General features: G+C 39.9%; 1 long non-coding RNA gene across 1 annotated transcript; it reads left to right on the top strand.

The window, feature by feature from the left end:
• Positions 1 to 7764: 7764 nt before the first annotated feature.
• Positions 7765 to 9204, top strand: LOC145585515 (uncharacterized). The gene is made up of 2 exons (XR_014100678.1): positions 7765 to 8015; positions 8972 to 9204. It is a non-coding gene; the product is annotated as an uncharacterized LOC145585515 (long non-coding RNA).
• Positions 9205 to 13709: the final 4505 nt, after the last annotated feature.

Raw genomic sequence — 13709 nt, 5'->3', positions numbered from 1 at the left:
AATTCCTTAAAAGAAATCATACCTCAGGAAGACGGGATGGAGGAGCCAGAGAGGGAAGCAAGTGTAGCGCTCTCCCCTGTTTATCAACTCCCAAAGCAAGCGCGTGTCCAGCATCGACTCCGTTGGAGACAAGGGCACCACAAAGCGATCACCACTGTGCTGACGAATGACACGCTCCCCCAGATACCAGACAAAGCGTACCAACAAAAACAGTGCGGTACGCTAAAAGCTGCAAGGCCTCGGGAAGATTAGTCATCCCAGCCCAAGGACGATACCGGACATCAATAGCAACCTGAAAACCATAAAAAGTTACAATGAAGCACCGGAAATAACGTCAAGATAGAAAATAACAGGCTGAAAATTTAATTATTACACCAACAGAAGAGGTGCCTCGGCGTAGCAGCCCACGTAATGCAGAGACAGACTCCACCCGTGACTCTCCTCAGTCACGCCAACTGGCCCCGACAGGGAAATCATGAACCGCTCCACGACGCCGTTGAGGGGCCGATCCCGGAAAGTACTCGTAGAACCATAGCTGCAATGAAAAGTAATCTTTGAGCACATGAGTCGAACAAATTCAAATAAAACAAGAAGAAGAAAGGATCGTCACCTCTACGACTCTCCCTAAACTGTAGACAGTGACAGGGGACTCGTCGTTCAGCTGCCTACAGCCATGACGTAACGACAAGAGAAGATCGGCATATCCAAGGCTGGCCCAGCTATAGGATCCTATATCACTGATCCTAAGTAAAGAAGGAAGGTAGCAAACGAGCGCACGCAAACTCCTATCAGGAGAAAGAGTCATGGAAATGAGAATCAAAATGAAGATCGGCACTCGCTACTCAGGTGATGTCTCCTCCATGTAAAAACCACGGGCCAGAACCGAAGCCAACTCTGATCGCCTGCTCCTAGGACCACCTCGAGACGCTGGCTGAGTCTTGATATGCTGAAAGATCGGACCTAACAAATCGGCTGCCTCAGCCGCTCCCCAAGAAAGGTCAGACATCTGTGCTACGGCCCGGTCAGTGAAGTGTAGACAACTAATCATGCTAAAGTCCAGAGGGGTCACTGTCATCTCCCCCCAAGAAAAGTTAAAAGTGTAGGTAGTATCTAAAAATACTCCAACAACGCACGAACGACTGTCGCACCGCAACCCCGGGGGCTGCGAAACCCTACGATCGCCAAATAAAAGTCTACTAAACCAGCTGATTTCCATAAGGCGTTCGTAGTAGGATCCCTCGTGATAATCTGATGAAGTCGGGGAATCAAATATCCGGCTCTAGAACCATGATGGCGAAGCGTGCAGGTGACTATGCCGACAAGTGGACGATGAGAAACGTGGTTCTCACGACAGAAAACCAACTGGTCTGGTGTCCACGGAGGTGGAGCCCACCTACCTCTACTCGTAGAGGGTCGAGGCTCAGACTCTAAGACGTCATCATCCATACCCTCAGGAATCGTGGGAGTGTCCTCCCGAAAAGCCTGACGTCGGCCATTAGTTGAAAGATCGCGATCCCGTCGTCTAGGCATGCTATTATAAAAATAAAAATCTAAATGCGTAGCATCATTTCCTAAGATATTTAGTTATTTATATCAAGTTGTATTTTAATAAAAACCTAAATACTTGGCATCATTTCCTAATTTATTTAGTTATTTATTTCAAGATGCATTATTAGGAAAACAATGGAATTATTTATAGTATTTAGTTTCTCCATGACGAACTAATACTATGTTCTCCTAATTGCATGATACTATGTTCTCCATGACAATGTAGTACATACACAACACAAAACGTGTTTTAAAATTTCACGAAAACAATCGATCGATGCATCATGGAATATTTTACAAGATCTACAACCAATATGTCATTATTTCAAGTGCAAAAGAACAACATAAACAACAAAAAACACCATTTCCCACAAGTAGTACCAAAAATGGTGATTTGCTCAATTCTTCACCAAATCATGCTATTTTTGTCTCAAATCGCTCACAAACACACATACATACATATACAAGTAAATTCATAGCAAGAGTTTCAACATAAACCTCAAAATCAAAAAATCCCCAAATTGATTTTTAAGGGTTTTTTCATGAAATTACTCATTTGAAGCAAATTAAAGACAAAATCAAAGGAAACTTACATAGATCCTTGTGGAGAACCAAAAATGAAGAAAGTAGCAAAAATTTAGAGCAAAATACACGGTCAGCACAAGCCGCGACACGGTAACCAGAAACCGTGTCACGGTGATCGGATTCTGTGTCACGGTGATTCTAGGAGTTGACGGAGCAACGATCAGCAACAACGAACTCTGAACATCAGCAGCAGCAACGAGAAGTAGCGAAAAAATAATTAAAAAAAAAAGAAACAAAAACCCAGCAACGCCACCGTGTCACGGTGACAGGGTTCGTGACACAGTGTAAACGGTCGTGCACCGGTGCCGCCCTGCTGTGGCACGGGAAACAGAGGAGCTTAAAATAAAAAAATGGAGAGGATAACTGATAGCAGGAGAAGAACAAGAAATGGTGAATGAAAAAATGGGAGCCGCGTTTAATATTTAAAGCTAAAAAAAATGACCGTTACATGACCTCGTTACCGTTTAACGTTTCCCGTTACTGAGTGAAGCATGTTCAGGAGCGTGGTACGGTGTGAAGCACGAGGCGCGTGGGATTTTTAGGCTTTCAAGAAATCGCGCGACACGGGAATTCCTCCCGTCTTACGGTAATTGAACACCGTGTCGCGGGATTAATCCACGTGTCATTATGACTAAAACTGCACGATTTTCCGCGCAAATTGGACAGTTAAGTTTTAGTAAAATTACGCGGAAAATTCTAACTGACATTTCAAGGGTATCGAAATTAATATTTTGCCCCTAGGAAGCGTCAAAGTAAATTTCGTCGATGTTTTGAATACCTAATATGGTCGGATAGTCGACTTGAAGGTGTGAATCATTTGCGGCCCACGTTCGGGGATAATGGAACCATCATACACTTGCAAATTTCAGCGATTACTGTAGTTGTCGGCTTTCCTCAAGCATGGAAAGCGTTATCGGTGGATTTTTCTTCAAGTATAGAAAACCGTTAAGTCGACTTTCCTCAAGCATGGAAAGCGTTATCGGTGGATTTTTTTTTAAGTATAGAAAACCGCCAAGTTGGCTTTCCTCAAGCATGGAAAGCGTTATCGGTGGATTTTTCTTCAAGTATAGAAAACTGCCAAGTCGGGTTTCTTCAAGCATGGAAAGCATTATCGGTGGATTTCTTCAAGCATAGAATGACACCAAATTCATACGTTGACTTTCCTCAGGCATGTAAAGTATCATCCAGTAGGTTTCTTCGGGCTTAGAAAACTACAAAATTCCTTAGTCGGCTTTCCTCAGGCATGGAAAGCGTTTCAACGAACGTCATCCGGTGGAATCCTTCAAGCATAGGAAGCTGCCAAACTCGTTTGTCACCGATACACTGGTGCCAGATATGTATTCTATCTTTTTACTCTTTTATATGTGGAATCAACATTTTCTGCAGGTATCGGCGTGTACAGAGTGATTTAGGATCGCAGAACGTCTTAAATCATTCTCCGTCCCTATCGGCTACTTTGACTATCGTTTTCAAAAGTAACGTTTCTACAAACTCAGTCAAAGTGGGGGCTTCTGTAGACACCTAATAATGTCTCCCCAAAACCAAACCCGATGATGAACAACCAAACCCGATGATAAAAAACCTTTCACCGCCACTATTGGTCGGGTTCAGTATTTAATCCCGAGAATGCTTAAAATATCACATTTAATTAAATTCAATTTTTGAATAGTCCATGGATCAGTCTTGATGTTTGGTCAAAGCATAGTTTTAATTTTAGCCCAAACTTATTATTTATTTTTAGCCCTAACCTTTTTTATTTTATTGTTTTATTATTTATTTTGGCCCAAACTTTTTATTTATTTTAGCCCAAATAATAATAAAATAAGAAAATGGCCCGAAATTATCAATCGGCACTTAAAACGCTGAACGAAATTAGGGTTAAAAATTAATTTAGACAGAAAAGCAGCAGAAAATTCCCGCGTCATGGCAACAGTCCAATGTGTCACGGGAAACTTTCCCGTCTGACGGTGGGGTTCCCCGTAACACTGGACACCTGTTGTGACACGGGGTTTCCGTGTCCTTTCCGCGTAAACCCTTAACGCGTTTTCTCTCCTGTTCAGCAAATATTTCCCGCGTCACACAATAGTACACCGTGTCACGGGAATGTTTCCCGTCTTACGGTGGGATTTCCCGTGTCACGGTACACTTTGCCGTGTCGCGGTATACTTGTTTAGGGTTTTTATCATTTTAGGGTTCCTTGTGTTCCCTTAGCACATTTTTTCCATAAATACCCCCTCATTTTTGATGTACGGGGCAGGAATTTTTTTTCTATTTTTCTCTTTTCTATGCTCTAGCCTAAACACTAGCCTACCCTTCTTCTTTCAAAATTCCTTCTTCAAGCACTCCCAGGAGTCCATACTTTAATCGTGGTTCTGTCTTTAAGCCAAGGCGTGAAAGGTAGAACTGTTTGAGGGTTTGGCCCCAAAACAACTCTACTTAATTTAATTTAATTTAATTATTGTTTTATTATTATTTCCTTGAAGTTACTAACTCGTTTATTTGTGGTTGCAAGCAAACAGAATCAAAGTAAGAATTATGCTCCTTTTATTTCTATTATTTTTCTAACGATTTTATATCGTTTGAATTATTGTTAAATTGCTTCCAATATTAATATTTAGTCTTCTATTACATTATTGATCACCATATTGAATGTTTAAAGGGAATATGTAATTGAAAATCACGCATAAAAAGATAATTTGAACTACCGGTTTAGGTTCCTTTTAATCTTGTTGTTTAATCAAGTGATCACAATATTTTAGAATTATATGTTGCATTAATATTAAACCAATTTAGCATAATAATAGTATGGATCAAATTGAATCTCTATTTGTATGCCTTTGAAGTTGCAGGAATAACTTTTCACTATAAGAATCGAGTAGAGGCCATGACGGGCGAATGTGACTCCATGACTCACTTCGTACCATCATCCCCAATCCTCCTTTCGTGGTTTCGAACCATATGGAGTGAGTAATCTCATGGATTATTAATGGGGTGTAACCTTCACGGGTCAATCGTTGTTGCCTATCGTTGTCCCTTTATTCGTGGTTGCCTTTTATGATCCGTGAACGGTTTACAAGTTCCTTAAAAACTTGTTGGCGGCTCCCTACTTTCCTTGTCCCTAATCGTGTCGCTTATCGTATATGTCAATTCCCACTTCCTATGAGTTCCAAGTATATTCACACATGCTTTTACGTAGGCACACTTCGAGCAACGCCTACAATTTGGCGACTCCACTGGGAGGATTCTTGGTTATTTATCGATTTGAGTGATCGGTATTTAATTAAGATGAGTGGATGAGACTTGAAAGATTCTTGAAAAATATTCATGTGATTAATTTGGCATTATTGCATATGCATAAACGCTTTAACGTCGCATTTAGGTCTGTCCCGTAGGAAAAATTGAATAACTTGATTGCGTACGAAGGAAAACAGGGCACCAGTCAGATTATCTGACTACCGTGCCACGGTAGAATTTGCCGTGTCACGGTATAGTACATCGTCTGACGATGTGCAGTACCGTGGCACGGGAACCTCTACCGTGTCACGGAAGCCCCAAAATCAGTCTGGTGCCTTGTTTTCTCTTCTCACTGTCAACTTTCTTTGATTTTTCTAAAAAAACGTGTGTGTTCTACATGCGTCTTAGCCCCGGGGGATTTAAGTTGTATCGACCCAAAAACGCTCATGGCAATAAGGGTTCATCCAAGTTATTAAATCCACCCAAACCATGGAGTCGAGTTTGATTTCATCACGAACTCGCGGAGCCACCCATTGGAATACACCCTCAAGGAAGGCTGCCTTGCTAACGCGTCCAAACTCTTAACCATGGTACCCTTTTGTCACCCAAAGCTTGACCAATTGTTGAACATAGATCTTGACTCTAGGTTGCGAACTTTTTAACATCATCGTGACTAAATGCTACATGATTTGTTTGGTGCTAACCCTCTTGTGTTTACTCTTTTTGTTTAACCCATGACCGAGGGTTTTTATTTCCACATAGTAATTAGTACGGACCTAAAATCGAATAAAATCTAGAAAAACTCACAAAAAAGACCTGGAACTGAGCACCGTGTCACGGCAAGTCTTGCCGCACCACGGTGAACAGTGCCGTGACACGGCGCTTTCTACCGTTTAACGGTAGATTGCACCGTGTCATGACAGTCAGCACCGTGACACAGTGCCCAGGAAAAGTGTCCCGTCAGTCTTTTTTTTTTTTGTTTTTGTGCGTACGTATGTGGTTTATGTGTCCAGTTTGGTGTCATGTCTAGCTGTAAGGTCATAACACGCATCCATAACCTCACTTAATCACTCACAATGTCGTGTTCACACACTTTTCTCGCTAGTCGTGCACCATTTCATGACCGTATTTTAGGGTAGTCTTTTTTTTGTGTCATTTTTTTCGGAGTAAGTCGGATGGTATCCTCCCATGTATATATATATATATATATATATATATATATATATATATATATATATATATATATATATATATATATATATATATATGTTTTTAAAGTAAGTCGGATGGTATCCTCCCATATATTTTAATTTTTTTTTAAAAAAAAGTAAATAAATAGAATTTAAAAATTCAAATTTTTTATTTTTCCGGATGGGTTAAGGTTAAGTTTTGTCATCAAAGGTGTGTTTGTTTCAGTGTCACAGCACTTGGTCAAGGAGCAGGGGGAGATTGTTACGGTTCTAGTCAATACCTCAACAACCTCTTATACCAAAGAGGCGTACAAGGAAACCACCATAATCATCTCCACAAGATCCATCTCCAGTCTACTTTCAACAAATGGCTACTATGGAAAATATCAAGAACATCAACAGGACAATTGAAATGTTATCTAACATGATGCAAACACTCACCACTAGAGTCAACACGGTAGAGCAAGACAATCAGAACAATGTCACTGCCGCTGCAATGGACAAGATTAAGGAACAGTTGAGTAAGAAATCTGAAGAAGTGGAGAAACCTGTCGCCTCTTCGTCCATAAGGGACAAGCTTCCTGAGAAGTTTTCCACTGCTGACATTCCCAAGTTCAAGCCTACTGATAATCCGTTTTTCCATTTGAAGGCTTTTTCTGCAACCATGGCTCTTAAGGGAGTAGATGTGACACTCTTCCCTACGGTGTTCCTTCTTTCCTTAGAGCACGCCTATCAACAATGGTTCTACTCTTTGAAATCCAAACATGTTGCGACCTGTGAGGATGTTTCTGAAAGCTTCATGAATCACTAGTGGAAAAAATCTCATTCGTAACAGGCTATTTATAACGGGCAAAGCTTTGCCCGTTACAATTAAGATATTCGTAACGGGCAAAATAGTGTCCGTTACGAATACTTATTTATTCGTAACGGGCAAAATAGTGTCCGTTACGAATACTTATTTATTCGTAACGGGCAAAATAGTGTCTGTTACGAATACTTATTTATTCGTAACGGACACTATTTTGCCCGTTATGAATACTATATTACATGTAACAGGCGTATTTTGCCCGATACAAATGCCCAAACTTGGCCCAACGATGAGAGGAGCCCATTACTTGGCTTTTTATTAGGGTTTCACCTAATGGCCGCATTCCCCTCTTTCTCTGTCATTTCACACTCACTCACTCACTCTCTCTCTCTCTCTCCTCTCCTTCAATCTTCTCGTCTCTTTCAATCTTCCCCGTACCTCTTTCTCTCTCATACTCAGTCCCTCTCTTCTCTCCTCTCCTCCATCAATCTTCCCCTTCCATTCATGACGAAATAGAACGAGGAGAGACGATAAATGGTTAAATTGGGGGTTTCACCTCTTTCGATATAAACCCTCGTTCTATTTTCCCCTTCATCGGAGATCCCAAACGACCTCATACTCATCTCACTCGTACTGCTTGTATTCTGCAGGTTTGTGTGGTTTCTTTAATTTTTTTTTTTGTTTTTGTGACGTTTTTTAGGGTTTAGATGCTTGATTTTGAAGAGATCTGTTCGAATTGTTTTCTATCTAAAAATTTAATTCTTTTTATTTTTGTGTTGTTTTTGGAATTTGATGATATATTGTGGAAATGTTTTGTCTCGAAGTTGAATTTTGTTGTAATTTGAATGATTAAGGATTGATTTTATTTGATAATGGTTGTGATTTGCATCGGATTTTGGTAGCGAATGTGCGATTATTTTGTCGTGTTTTGAGTGAGTTGTTTGTATAATGTAAGGTTTTTGAGTTGGTGGATCATGAAAGTGGAATTGAGATTTTGTTGAACAGAGCATAAGTGGTCATTTTTGTTGTGTTGAATCTGAGCTTTCTGAATTGCTTTTGCATAGATCTGTCCGAATTGCTTTTGATCTTAAAATTTAATTCGATTTGTATTTGTTATTTTTATTGTCTTTATTTTTTTTTTCTGAATGAATTGTCTTCATACCATTGGGAGAATTAACTAAAACAAAAAAAAAGGTGTATACATAAAAACAAAGTTGAATAAAACAAATAAGACTGGACATGAATTGAGTCCTTTCTGAAACAGAAAATCAGAGTAATTTCCTTTTTTTTTTTTTATTATTTTATATATATATAAATATATATATATATATATATATATATATATATATATATATATTTATGACAATTTCCTTAAATTTTAATCCTTTAATTTTAATGATATGGAATGTCATAAGGTATGTGAAATACATATTACACTTATTCGAACCAGTATGAATCTATTGGCACTTCCTTATGTTTTGAGTGTTACTTATGCTTGCTACTTCCTTATGTTCTGTGATTTTGATGATGTTTAGATAATACTAGTATTTTTATATTAGACCCTAAAGGCTGATGCTTCAATTCAATTGTGTATGTTTCGGAGAAGATGATGAAGCAGAGATTATCCCTCTCTGAATTTGAACAATGTTAAGCGCGAGGAAGAAAAGGATAGATGACGAAGAAAAGGATACCAAGTTGCAACTATGATGGTGGAAGATGTAAATATTTTTTTTTTTGAAGGCAAGATGTAAATTATTTAATACAGTACAAATTTAAAGGGAAATTACAGTAATCTTGTTTTATTATTATAACAATCAGGATTTGTTTTTGCTCTTTTTATTTTGTTTTGTTTGATTGTATAATTTATGTGTATTTAAAATGAATAAAATATCGTTTTAATAAATAAAAAAACAAAAAATAAATAAAAAAATTTCTAGTTCATTGATAAAATTGACCAGCATGTGCTGGAATTTTTTATTTTTTTTTTAATTTGGATCACACACTAATCGTAACGGGAAAATATAATGCCCGTTACAAATAACCCGTTATTCGTAACGGACAAAATAAGTGCCCGTTACAAATAACCCGTTATTCGTAACGGACAAAATAAGTGCCCGTTACAAATAACCCGTTATTCGTAACGGGCGTTTTACATGTCCGTTACAGATAACCCGTTATTCGTAAAGGGCACTTATTTTGTCCGTTACGAATAACGGGTTATTTGTAACGGACACTGCCCGTTATAAATAACATAGCCTATCCGTAACGGGAGCATACGTAACGCCCACTGCCCGTTACGGATGGGCTATTTTTGCCCGTTACGGATAGCTCTTTTTCCACTAGTGAATCGTTACAAGTGTAACATTCAGGCCGAGACTTCTGAACGTGAACTCTCCATTCTCAAACAGAAAGAGAATGAAGGCTTCACCACTTACTTAAGCAGGTGGAGGGAAACAGCTGCGCTCTTGGTGGATCCCCCCAAGGAAAAAGAGATGGTTCGCTTGTTCATTGCCAATTTAACTCATAAGTACAAGCAACACTTGAAGTTTCTGCCTCTGAGTACCTTCGAAGCTGTATACAATATTGGAATCAATATCGAGGATGAACTGATGAAGACTGCTGGTAGAAACAATAATAACAGCACTTGGAAAAACAAGAAGAACGACACTTCTTCTTCTTCGTCTTCCAAGCCCAATAACGCTACCAACAATATCATTATCAATGATATGCTGGCCCTTAATGCTCCTCCTCAAAGATTCCAAAGGCAAAGGAGGGTTTACATGCCTTTGGGAATGACTTATGATGCTGCTTTTGACCGTTTGCATGGTCAAGGACTGAGTATGCCAATTGGACCATTTCCAGAACCTCGACCAGAGAATAGAACCGCTAGATATGACCCCAATACTTATTGCAAATTTCATCAAGGCAAGGGTCATAATACTGAGAAGTGTTGAAGGTTGAAGGATGCGAACCAAGACCTAATTGATGCTAATAAACTTCCTGTCCTTCCAGGGGGCAAGAAGCCTAACATTCAAACATGTCCTCTTTCTGATGCTTTGGCTATCATAGGAGATGAAGTCTCCGTTGATCCGTCAATACTCATTCAACCCGTGAATGAACATTTGTCGGAAGTTGTATTTGTCTAGAGTTATGAAGAAGTGAATGGAATTTGGGATAGTGATGATGAAGACGTCTATCTCAAGGATATAGCCATTTCATCTCTTGGCACAAGTAAAGATGTTTGCGGAGACCTGAAGTTCAAAGTTCTAACAGAAGTGGACGGTTGCAAAAACCTAGCCCACCTCCACCTCCACCGTAATCACAACCAATTGTTGATCCCATCCACCCTGCGAACAACGATGTGGTCAAACAATTACAAAAGACCAAGGTGGAAATGAATGCATGGAAGCTTTTGGCCACCTCTCACGAGCATCGAAAGGCTGTGATGAATGCGCTAGTTAAAATAGGAGTTGATGACGATATGACTCCTTAAGGACTGGTCAACTTTTTCACTACTGAATTGCCAAGTACTAGCAATTTGATTTCGTTTTCTGACAAGGATCTACCCCCGGAAGGGGACCAACATAACAAGGCCTTACACCTCACTGTGGTGTGTAGGCAGATGAATGTTCCTATGAGCCTGGTTGATAATGGCTATACCACCAATGTATGCCCACTCTGCACTGCAAAGAAGTTGGGCATAAAGAATGAAGAACTGATTCCCTTTACTCAAGGGATTCGTGGTTATGATAATACTCGCCGTCAAGCCGTGGGTACTATCACGCTAAACATAACTACTGGGGCCATTGAACATCGCACCAAGTTTCAGGTTGTGGACATTAAGGCCTCTTTCAATCTTTTGTTAGGACGTCCTTGGCTTCATGAGCTAAAGGAGATTCCATCATCGTTGCACCAGAAAGTGAAGGCCATAGTTGGAGGGGTTCCAATTACCATTGATGCCTCTCCCATGCGTATTCAAGTTATCGACACTCCTATCGTCCATGTCGAACATGACGAAGAAGATAAAGATCTTTGGGGGTTTTCACTCGATGATATTCTCATGATCGAAGAAGAGGAGAAGTTTCATCTCGATTTCGATCCCTTTTCAAACATCAATATTAATACCATTATGAAGAAGCAAGGGCATTTCCCTGGAATGACCCTCGGACTCTGAAAGAAAATGGCTGAACTTTGGGGCCAATCCTGGTGCACTGAAGAAAGATACCTTTGGCTTGGGATTCAAGCCAACAAAAGAAGATGTGAAACAAGCCCTCTTGAAAATGAAGGCTCGCAATAACGCTCGAATAATGAAGACGGAAATGGCCATTGATCCAAATCCATTCACCCTTAATGGCCAATACATCAAAGAAGGGGAAGACTTTCAATGCTATGAATTCCCTGAGCCTTTCGTCCACCATGGGAAGCGTGAACAAAGATTCAAGATGTTCCTCGATTGTGACTTTTTCGATGAAGGCGAAGAACTCTTCACAACTCAGAAACCAGCTAGTCCAAGCTCTGATGATCTAAACATTAACCTTCTTTTTGGACCAGATAAGAATGAATCCAAGTCTACCTGCAATGATGATTCCGAGCTCATTCAAGCTGTTATATCAAACAAGGATTTTAACCCCTCCGAGTCAATCGTCAAGGCTGATGATATTTCAAAGGGATGGCGCAAGACATTGAGGATCACTACACCAAGCGGAGAGAAGTTGGAAATAACCATTAACAAAGGTCCTATGTTTGATGAGTCTGAGTCGTCTGGGTCCGAGTCCGAGTCTGAGTCTAAGTCTGTAGACGAGTCCTTAGGGTCTGAAGCCGACCCTCTTTCTGCTATAGATTCCAATCCTGAGTCTCTTGTTGAGTCTTCTCTTTCTAGCCCAAAAAATTCCGGTGAGGTCACAGCAGACCTTGCCCCTCTTGATGTATTCACTGATGAATTCAATAAAATGATTACCTTTGCTTACGATGCATGTCATTCCCCTAACCCTGATCAATATTGATTTGCTAATGATAAAAATGATAAAGAAATAATAAAAGCAATGGAAAAAAAACGAAAATAAAACGGCAGTTATCGAAGATACAGAAACAGTTAATATTTCCAATGATACGACTATTATAGAAGTAAAAATTAGATTAACACTAAGTCAAGATGAACGCAAAGAACTAATTAACATGCTTAGTGAGTTTGTTGATGTATTTGCTTGGTCATACCAAGATATGCCAGGAATTGACAGGGATATAGCTCAGCATACGATACCACTCATTCCAGGTATGAAGCCTGTCAAACAAAAGTTGCGCCATATGAAACCGGATGTGGCTCTCAAAATTAAAGGAGAAATCAAAAAGCAGTTGGCCGAAGGGTTCATCAAAGTATCCAGAATGGATAGCAAATGTGGTTCTAGTTCCAAAGAAGGATGGAAGGGTCAGAATGTGTGTTGATTATAGGGACCTCAATAAGGCAAGCCCAAAAGATGGGTTCCCTCTACCTCACATTAACATTCTGGTCGATAACACATCAAACCATGCACTCCTATCGTTCATGGACGGTTACGCCAGATATAATCAAGTATTAATGGCTGAAGAAGATATGGAGAAAACCACATTCATCACACAATAGGGTACATATTGCTATATATTAATGCCATTCGGATTGAAAAACGCGGGCGCCACCTACCAAAGAGCAGCCACAGCATTGTTACATGATATGATGCACAAAGTGGTGGAGGTCTATGTCGATGATATGATCGTCAAGTCTAAAGATCGCCCAGGCCACATCATTCCACTTCGCAAGTTCTTTGAAAGACTCCGCAAGTATAACATGAGATTAAATCCAGCAAAGTGTGCATTCGGAGTTACGTCAGGAAAATTACTTGGATATGTGATCAGTTCTCGAGGGATTTAAATATATCCCACAAAAGTCAAAGCGAGCATGGCCACGCCACCGCCCAAGAATGAGAAGGAAATTCGAGGTTTCATTGGAAGGTTGCAATATATAAGTAGGTTCATATCAAAACTCACGGCGATATGTGAACCTATATTCAAGAAGCTTAAGAAAAATGTCTTGGTCACATGGGATGATGATTGCCAAAAAGCTTTCGACAAAATCAAAGAGTACCTGGCAAACCCACCTGTGCTAGCGCCAACAATACCTGACTTTCCTCTTCGACTCTACCTTACGGTCACAAGAGAAATGATGGGAGCAATGTTAACACAAGAGATCGAGACAAAGGAGAATGCAATTTACTATTTGAGCAAGAAACTTCAAGGATATGAGACACGATACATACAGCTTGAAAAGTTGTGTCTCTCACTTGTGTGGGCCACACAGAAACTAACACATT

This window comes from Chenopodium album, chromosome 2, assembly GCF_948465745.1.
Source record: "Chenopodium album chromosome 2, dcCheAlbu1.1, whole genome shotgun sequence".
NCBI lineage: Eukaryota > Viridiplantae > Streptophyta > Magnoliopsida > Caryophyllales > Amaranthaceae > Chenopodium > Chenopodium album.
The sequence above is the reverse complement of the archived record's forward strand: the minus strand, read 5'-3'. Positions and strand labels throughout refer to the sequence as shown.